The sequence below is a fragment of the Eumetopias jubatus genome, unplaced genomic scaffold, assembly GCF_037043125.1.
Source record: "Eumetopias jubatus isolate StellerSeaLion01/CBP00866 unplaced genomic scaffold, mEumJub1_p1.0 scaffold_10, whole genome shotgun sequence".
NCBI classification, from domain to species: Eukaryota; Metazoa; Chordata; class Mammalia; order Carnivora; family Otariidae; genus Eumetopias; species Eumetopias jubatus.
The window spans coordinates 8,757,577-8,767,507 of NW_028274816.1; positions in this window are offsets into that span (position 1 = coordinate 8,757,577).

Here is a 9,931-nt window from a genome sequence, read left to right on the forward strand (position 1 = left end):
ACTTCAGAGGTGGGAGCCTCCACCTTGCTGGACCCCTGCTCAGATTCTGGGCCACAAACTTGGGCAATGCTTAAGCCAGTGCTGTTTACCATTCCTAGCAGATGCTCCCTTACAGGTACCCCCAGGAGGATGCCCACTTAGCCACGATGTTGCCAATAATGTTTTTACTTATGGCAGAAGTGTCATTTTAATCTTCAGTAAATGTTAATCTTTACTAAGCTTTTATCTTCACTCTTTATTAAGACTGAACAGCTTTTTGCCACCTAATTAGGCATTCCTATTTCTTATTTCCTCATAGTGAACACTGCCCATTTTCCTACCACTTTGTTCATTTTTCAAGTTGGACTGCAGTTGCTCTTTGTGAACTGTCAGATGTGTTGAGAGAATGGGCTTCTCTGGTGTGTATTTTATCTTTTGAATTTGTTTCTGGTGTTTTGCTGAACCAAAGCTTTTCATTTTAATGTGGTCAAATCTTTCAGACTTTTCCTTTCCAGTCTCCGGGTATCTCATCTTCCTTAGAAAGGTCTTTACATCACTCTGGGATTACGATATTCTTAAACATCTAGTTTCTAGTATAGCTGAGGCACAACTGATGACAAGGACTCAGATGCTTCAGACCCAATGATCAGAAGAACCCTGGGAAAAGAATGACATTTTTAAAAGGGCTAAACGTGTAAAACATGAAGATTATACAGGCCAAACAGCAGACAAATGGAAACTCCCTAGGTTTATAAAGAAGGCTTCGTCAAGATCACCTATAATCTGAATAGACAGCAAGGACACAGAAACATACACTATGGTCCTTTAGTCAACTATGCTGCCCCTTTTTAACGGTATGTTATATATGCATGCACACACACATATATACAAAACTTTCAACCTAATGATTCAAATCAGGTTTTTCTGAGTGCGCAGAAAGAGAAAAACTCTGACAGAAACCATAATTCTTCCAGATTTGGCATACTTTCAGGTAACCCATACCCACACCCCATTTTCTTCGGCATCAACTGCAACTCCTAGATCACAAAGTCTCTTGGTTCTGAAACTCTTGAAATTATCCACTCAATTCTCTCCCCTTCCAGTGTCATTTGTCCAGAAAAAAAACCCAGATAGAAACTTGGCTCAACTACCCCCTCCCCTCCATGATCTCAACCCGGAGACTCTACCTTTCTGGATTAAGCCCCTCTTGATGGACAGAGCCTGGCTGTCTGGTTTCAACAAGCTCAGATCCACCAGTTTATACTCTGGCCCCCAAGCCCCACCCACTCCTGAATGACCCAGGCCATTGTGATGTTTCATCTGAGAGTCTCTACTGTGATGTAGGCAGGAGGCACACAGGGATTTTTACTTCACCACTTCAGGGTCCTGCAAATTGCTGGGCACATAATAGATTTATAATAGTGATTATAATAATAATGGTTAACATTTATTAGGCATGTGCTATGTGCCTGATGGTACTAAGAACTTCTCGTGTATTTCCTCATTTATTCCTCACAAAAGCCTTACAAAACAGGTGGGATTCTTATCATCCTCCATTCTTCAGAATAAATGGAAGTCCTAAATCAAAATGTGAATAAACAGACCTTTCCACAGGAGGGAGGGGATCCATTTGTTCACTGCAAAATAAACGGTATGGGAAATAGTTTTTGTGGTAAACTGCCTGTCATGAGCAATGGCAGAATGAGAACACAGACTCTTGTCCAGAACTTTTCAAAATGTCAATGACTGATGTTTGCTGTCTACCAAACCCCTTGAAGAAAGCCACCTCCCTGCGTGAGGAGGATGAGGTATCCATATAGAAAAAGTAACAGAAAGTAAAGTAAAATGAAGGATAAACAGATTTAATACTTGCAAATAAGAGAATTCTCGAAGGAAGGCCCAGGGAGTGTCAGGATTCCTTCTAAGACAGGTCTCAACAGCCATTACTACTGGTGTTTCCTGGGCTAAGGGCCACACCGATTTCACTGTATACATGTGGGATGAGGAAGTGAGGGAGCACTGACTCTCTCTTCTTGTTTTCATATGGACTAGAAATAATTACTGTGACTTATGAGCTTTTGAAATTTCTTTAATTCTCTCAATATCATCACCGTTGTGTTACTCTTGTTACACTATAATTATTTTCCTAAGGGAAAAACCAACCAGACCCTAAAAATAAAGTGATGTAGGGGGTTTTTTTAATTTAATTTTTTTTAATTTTTATTTAAATTCCAGTTAGTTAACATACAGTATAATGTTAGTTTCAGGCGTACAATTTGGTGATTCAACACTTCCATCCATCACCCTGGTGCTCATCACAACAGGTGCCCTCCTTCATCCCCATCACTTGTCTCACCAACCCGCACCCATCTCCCCATCAAAATGATTTTTTGCTGGTTTTGGAAGGCAGCAGAAAGGGCCAAGTGGAAAATCCTGTACCCTACCTTACATCTGGCCTGCTGGGTTCATTTTCTATTACTGTGTAACAAATTACCACATATTTAGCAGCTTAAAATGGTTAAATTTGTTATTTCACAGGTTCCATGGGTCAGGAGCCCAACATGTTTCAAATGGGTTCTCACAAGGCTGAAAACAAAATTTTGGCCATCTACACCCTCATCTTGAGGTTCAGCTAGAGAAATACCCACTTCCAAGCTCTTTAAGGTGGTTAGAAGAATGCATTTTGTTGACGCTATATGACGGAAGTCTCCATGTTCTTTCTAGCTATTGGCTGAGGGCCACTCTCAGCACCTAGAGGATGCTCTTGGAGTCCCGCCATGTAGCACTCAGTATAGATAATCTACAACATGGCTGTTTATTTCTTCAGGGCCAGCAGGAGTATTTCGGTTTCTTCCTTCACAAAGGGCCCACCCAGCTTTTTAAGAACTCATCTGATTAGATCAGACTCATCCATGATAGTCTTCCTTTTGATGAATTCAAAATCAACTGATTTGGGACCTTGACTACATCTGCAAAATCTCTTCACCTTTGTCCCATCAAATAACCTAATCAGGAGAGTAACGAGTGTAAACATCAGGGGGCGGGAATCTTGGGACCATCTCAGAATTCTGCCTATTGCTCCCACAGAACCAGGACCCAGACATGAGAGGATGTGCCATGCGAGAGCATGCCAAGCCCCTGATGAATGCAGAGCGAAGGCACAGAGACATAAAGGAGGAGGTGGCCTGAGATGAGACAAAGAAAGAACCTGCCCAATAAAAGAGCCCCCTTATACTTGCAATGCTTCACTAGAGTCAGAGGGAGGGGGAATTGTAGGAAGTGTTGAATATTCATAGTTTCCAGATGAAGGTTGTCTGCTATATCTGGCTACTCATGCTAAGAAGAGGAATCACATCTCTGGCTGAGTCCAGACCAGGGAGGGTAGGTCAGTTTCATTTTGCATCACAACTCTGATCAACTGGTGGAGTCGTACTGAGAAGGATTCTGACACTGTACTTCTTGGTTCAGCAGGAAGGAATTCTGTGCTTGATTAATGATGTCTGTCATGAACTCTGGCTTGGTGATTAGATGTTGAACAAGTATTGACCACCCCTGCCTTAAACAGTACACTTTGCTCTAAGAAATCTCAACGATTATTAAACAAGAAGGCAAGTGTTTAGGAATATCCAGTGTATAGGAAAGAGATAACCTTTATAAGACAGTCTCTTATGCTTCCCTTCCCTAAAACTGTTATTTTCCTACTTAAAAACCTCCAATGAGAAAGTTGTTTACTTTTAGACCCAATGTGTAAGTGGGTCCTTCGGGACTACCAGGTAGATGTAAGAATTTACGGATCTCAAGGAGGGATGGACTCACAAAACAAAGCCCTTCAATACCTGAGACTAGTTTTGTAAGAGTGTGTTCACCATCCACTCACCACTATGCCCCCAAAGCAAGAGGTGTCTGATTTCCAAGTGCTGCTCAAAATCCACAGAAAGAAGGAGGTGGCCCTGTAAAGGACTGAGTGACTTCCCGAAGAGTCAGATGAGCCACATCCCACTGAACAGACAGAAGTGTAAGGTCATGTCTGAGTCCCTAGCCCTTGGCCAAAACTTCTCATTTCAATTAGATCAAGACTCCAGAACATTTTAATACTGGGAACGTTTGCGGTTCCCTGTCAGAGCCATCTCTGCTTTAACATTCCTTGGGGCTTGGCAAGGAAAAGTCACCTCATTTTCACAACTTCATGGCATTTTTTCACATCATGAAAATGCCCTCATGTTTGTCACTCGTACAATAAACAAAAGCAAGAAAGCAAATCCATCTGCAGAACAGTGCCATATGAAGCTAAATTAAAATGCTAATGGGTGAGCATGACACAAAGAAAACAACACACTGCCGAGAGTTAAGGGAACATGGATTTCACGCAGAAGGGTCCTTCGAACCACAGTCTGTACGACCCGCTCCATCTGAGGAGCTAGAGACAGCCAAAGTAGGAGAGAAGTAGAAACCAAACTTTCATGGCTCCTAGTCTCCATTATTGCTCCTTTCAAATCTTTGGCTTGTTTTTTTTTTTTCTTGGAATGAGGTTATGGGAAGTCTGAAGAAACAGCCCATGGCAATGCTTTCTCACAGAAAAAAAGTCCTTTTTTTTTCTTGCCCGTCCAGCTATTTATCTGATGGAACTACATAGATATAGACAATAAGATGCAATTACTTTCCAGGTCTGAGCAAGGAGAGAATTCACCAAGATGAACATGGTAACAAAACTAAGACACTTATCCTTAAGACACTAGACAGAATGTATGCTTCTGATATTCTCATCAATATGGAGCCAAATTATTTAGTCTATAGATGTCAGATGCATTAGGGAGTTTCTAATCGCAGTACTCTCCCTTAGGTGTAGAACTTTGGAACAATATATTGACGAATCAATTTCAAAGATCTCTGGGAGAAAACTGAATTGAATCCAAATCATTCAGGGATAAATAATACACCTGAAATTTGGAAACAAAATGTAGTTCCATTAAGAAACTCCTGCAGTTATGAAAAAGAGCAAGATAGGTAAGATATTCCAAACACCCCTCTCCACAGAAGGACTTAAGAGGTGTGTTTGAAGAAAAGGTCTTAATTCTTTGCTGCTATTCCAAATGCTTCTTTAAAATAGAAAAAAAAACAAAACAAAACAAAACCCTCCTATACGTTGTGCATTTCCTGAGTACGTCCAAGCCATAAGTGTGCATTGATTTTCCGGTTGCCATGGCAGAGGGAACGGTTTCTATGTTATGATGGTAGCTGCCATATGTTCAGCTTCAAGTCAACTGATTCCATCACAAAAGGAGGAGAGAACAGAGCGGGGGCTAGAGAGTCTCACCCCTCCCAAGATTCTGGTTAGCACTGAGATGTCACATGAGCCTCTGTTCCAGGCCTGACCCTGGACATGTGCCACAGCCATGGCTTCTAAGCAAAAACATTTGCAAGGGATTCTTGCACAGAGGCCCCAACCCTAGGAGCCTGACCAGCAGCGAGCCCAAAAAAAGTACTTGTAACTTGCAAAAAACGGCACAGGAGGTGATCTAGAAAAAATTTACAGCCAAAAAGGGACACATTCTTTAAGAGGGCAAGTGGAGCAGTTACTGCTCTCTCGTAGGGAGCTGGAACTGGAGACATGCAGAGGAGATGTGGGAATTCGGGAGCACAAGGAGAATCGAGAAGTGTTTAATCACAGAAGACCGATCCAGAGCAAGTCCTCAAATTAGACGGTGTCTGGACCCTTCAAAGCCACATCTCAGAGGGTGAGTTGGGCACATTCTTATCCAAACTCCTTCTCCTCAAAGAAGTCCTGGCTGGTTCTTTCAATGTTTGACATTGGTCTGGCTCAATGTAACAGTCATGGATGTGGCTATGTTGCCAATTAGGATGTGGCTATCTCCACTGTCAGAACACTAACGAGTGTTTTGAATGTCCAAGAGCTTAGTTTTTGGTATTCTTCCAGGGTCCTGAGAGTAAATGGGCTATTTGCTGCTAGAGGAATGTATTTGTTTCTGGAACTCTATGGTATGCATTATTAAATCCCTGCAGCAGCAATCTAAATGATCCTTGAAGGATCCAGAGCCCTTCCAAAACAACCCAACTACAAGGAGAGGACTCCTGGCACTGAGGTATATGGCCCCAAAGGCCTTTTTTAATGACTTATATTTTCTTTACTCTAGAAATTCATAAAAATCTCAGAAGTAGCAGAGTCGGCCTTGGCATCTACACTAATTTTTTGTCTTTATCATCGTTAAATTATGTGCTGGGTACTTCCTAAGCAGACACCATGATAGGGCTTTCATTTCTTTATCAGGCCATCAAATCAATAAGGAAAAGACAGCCCACTAATGAGCAAAGGACTTGAATAGACACTTCACAAAAGAACTCCAAACAGCCAACTAACAAATGAAAGATATGCTTAATCTCAGTGATAATCAGAGAAATGCAAATTGAAACTATAGAAAGACACCACTACACACCCACCAGATTGGCTCAAATTTAAGGGCCTGGCAATATCAAGTCTTGATGAAGATGTGGTACATCTGCAACTCTCATGCTGCTAGCAGGAATGCAAACTGGTAATACCACTTTGGAAAACAGCTGGGCATTATCCAATAAAATTGAAGAAATGCAAATATATGACCTAGCAATCATACTCTAAAGGATGTGTTCCAGAGATAACAATTGTATATGTACACCATTGAGAATGCTCAGAGAAACACTGCTTGGAATAGGCCCAAACAGAAATCTCCCAAATGTTTGTCAATGTTAGAATGGATAAATAAATCCATTTATCATAAAGGTTATCTAGCATTTAGAATGAAGAAACTCCAAGGGCACCTGGGTGGCTCAGTCAGTTATGAGTCTGCCTTTGGCCCAGGTCATGATTCCAGGGTCCTGGGATCGAGTCCCTGCATCAGGCTCCCTGCTCAGCGAGGAGTCTGCATTTCCCTCTGCCCCTCCCCACCCCCACTCATGCTTGCTCGCTCTCTCTTCTCTCACAAAAATAAATAAATCTTTAAAAAAAAATAAAACGAATAAACTGCAGCTAAACTTGAAGACATGGTTAACTCCATGGGGGCGAGAGATTTGTTGTCAGGTAGGCACATACAGGGATACTTGACCTGGATGGTGGCCACATAGACTTTTATTTGTTGTATGTACACACACATACACACACACGCACACACACATACACACTTCATTCTCCAGTAAGTTATATTTCAGAAGAAAAAAAAAAAGTTTAAAGAAAACTCGGTAACCAACAGGTGCCTCAGGCAGAAAGTAATAATAGTTGTTTTTGTGAAGACTTTATCCCAAAGTTTGGAATGTAATTCCAACAAATCCTAGCAGCATTCTCCATTTGTCTATTTCAACCTTTCTTGGAGCTGCCTGTATTATCTACCTGACAACTATTTGGGATAATGCATTTCACACAGACACATGCAAAGAAAAACTATAGGGCAGCCAGGAGGGTTCAGAGAGCCAGGGTTCTTTAGGAAGGAAAAATAAAAAAGAATTTTCATCCTTCTTCTGCAAGGGGGCAGGGACTCGAGTAGAGGATCCTCATCAAACTGTGTGTTTCCTCTGATGAGCTCTTGTTATGATAATTATTATCACTCCAAAGATGTCGATAATTATATTTAGACAGTTTTTAAAGCAATATTGTATAATATTTTCCCCCATTTAACACCAGCATCAGAGCTGATGAATACTCAGTCAGATGAAATGCAGGGCTGCTGGTTTGTCCACAAAGTGTTCCCATCAACCGTGTAAGTGAGTTTTATAATGTATACATTATAGTAGGGGGGAAAACATACTCTTTTGGAAAGGACTGATTCTTGGCACATAATCAGTTCCCATTGAATTTAAATGACTTTTGGTCCTACACTGATGCTGATAAAATACTTTCAAATGTACAGAATATTAACCAAATGTTTATATTAAACAACTCCTTTCAGGTGAAAATGCGCTCGGTGAAGCATAGCTCCCTGGAGCAAGTTAGTGAATATTAATGTTCAGCAGATCATAAGGAGCTACAAGTTCTCCAATGTAAGAAGCCGAGGGGGAGATAAAAGAGCAAGGTTGGTGGATGGGCCCTGCCAGGGAAGGTACAATCACATTGGACATAACCTCATTGAGATGGAAATGGAGTTTGAAGTACATGCAGTCGCGGCTGCCAGGAACTAGGAAGCAAATGTGGGCTGAGGAGGAAGAGCACTAGTCTCTGGTCTGTGCTTCCAGATTCCACATGCTGCAGACCTTGGCTGGCCTCAGACCTGCCTGGGGCCCCATCAGTAAAGAGATTTACAGGACGTGCCTCATAATTAATACCAGCCAATTGCCAGTTAATCATGGGCCCTGATTTCGGGTAACTGAAGGCTGCTTATCACAAGAAGCATTCAGACTTAATATTAAGTATTACAGTACTTCAAATCTGCCAAAGCACCCTGTCCATTTCCGATTATCATTGTTTATCTGCAGGTTTCAGGAAATCACGTGTCTTGTATGGGACACATACACATACAGCATCCAGTGAATATACACATATTTCAGAGGGAAGACAGCTTTCATCAACCGGATGGAGATCAAAATGAACACTCTGCATATCTGGTGGTGGGCAAAAGGCCATACTCGGAAACCTCAGGTCCAGGGCAATGCCCAGCACTGACTAGGATGTTCGTGGGGAACTGGGTCAGCTAGCCTCACTCTGGACTTCCACTCCCTTATCCATAAAATGTGGATATTAACATCTCAGTGTGAAGTGCTTTGAGCTACTTGGGAGAACCATCTCTATAAGCGGAAGATACTATGTTTTTAACCGAGTGTTAATAATGCTTGCAAGTTCAACATATGTTTAAGTTCTTTTGTTGTGGTGGTCATAATCAAATTATATTTCCAGCAGCTACTTTTTAAAATTAGTAAGGCTAAATCTTCTCAGATTTATTCAAGTTCAGAATGACTAATGGGAGAGGGAAAGCCATTATTGTTCTTATTTTATACAGATCATAGAATTTCAGTCCTGCAAAATCTCTTTCAAGAAGACTTTGTATTATGACCTTGGTGGTGCCTCTCCTCTAAATTATTCTAAAATATTGACTTTCTCTAATTTTTAAACACTATTTCCAGGAAAGCAGAGTACAGAATTTTCCCTAAAATTAAATTCAAATCTCTCCAATGATATCTTACATCTACTTGAAGACTCAGAAACTTGCAGACCCAACTCCATGGGAGGCTGTCATCCAGTGGCTGTGCTTGGCTGAGGAAGTGGATGCTGGAGCCCAGAGAGGGTGAGTGTCTGGCTCAAAGTCACCACAGCTAATGTCCAAGCCAGGATTATAATCCCCATCAAATGTCTTCCCTACGATGTTAAATCCACCTTAGGCCACTCAGATACTAACCAAGTGCCCCCCACGTCTTTGGCCTCTACTTGATTGCAAGGTAGATATAAAAGACAATCATGGACAAACACGAATGCCAATGTGAAATGAGAGTAGAAAAATAAGCACAAGATTCCTCCTTCTACTCTAAGAGTTTACAATCCAGCTGAGAAGAGACATTCAAAAGACATGCTATAGTTAAATCACAAGATAAGGCAACACAAACACTGTCACCAGGCCAGACAAAATGAATTCCAAATGTATGGGAGTAGACCAGTGATTCCCAATGCCTTGAAAAGCATTAATCCCATAAATTGGCCCTATTTAATAAGCAAGTAAATAAAGTTTCTGTGATCAAATATGTTTGTGGCACACACTGCCATCTTATAGAGTCACAAGACATAGTGACATTTCAGTGCTCTGAGACCCTCCCCCACCCCAAAGTAAAGGACTCTATGGAATAACTTCCAGACTTGTGTTTTTCAGACTGATTCGATCCTAAGACCTTTTCAAGGTTTTCAACAGGCTTGGCCTTTTCCTACCTCATCTCTAGGACCCTAAACTCCAGCCATACTTGTAAATTCTCCAGTATCTTTACA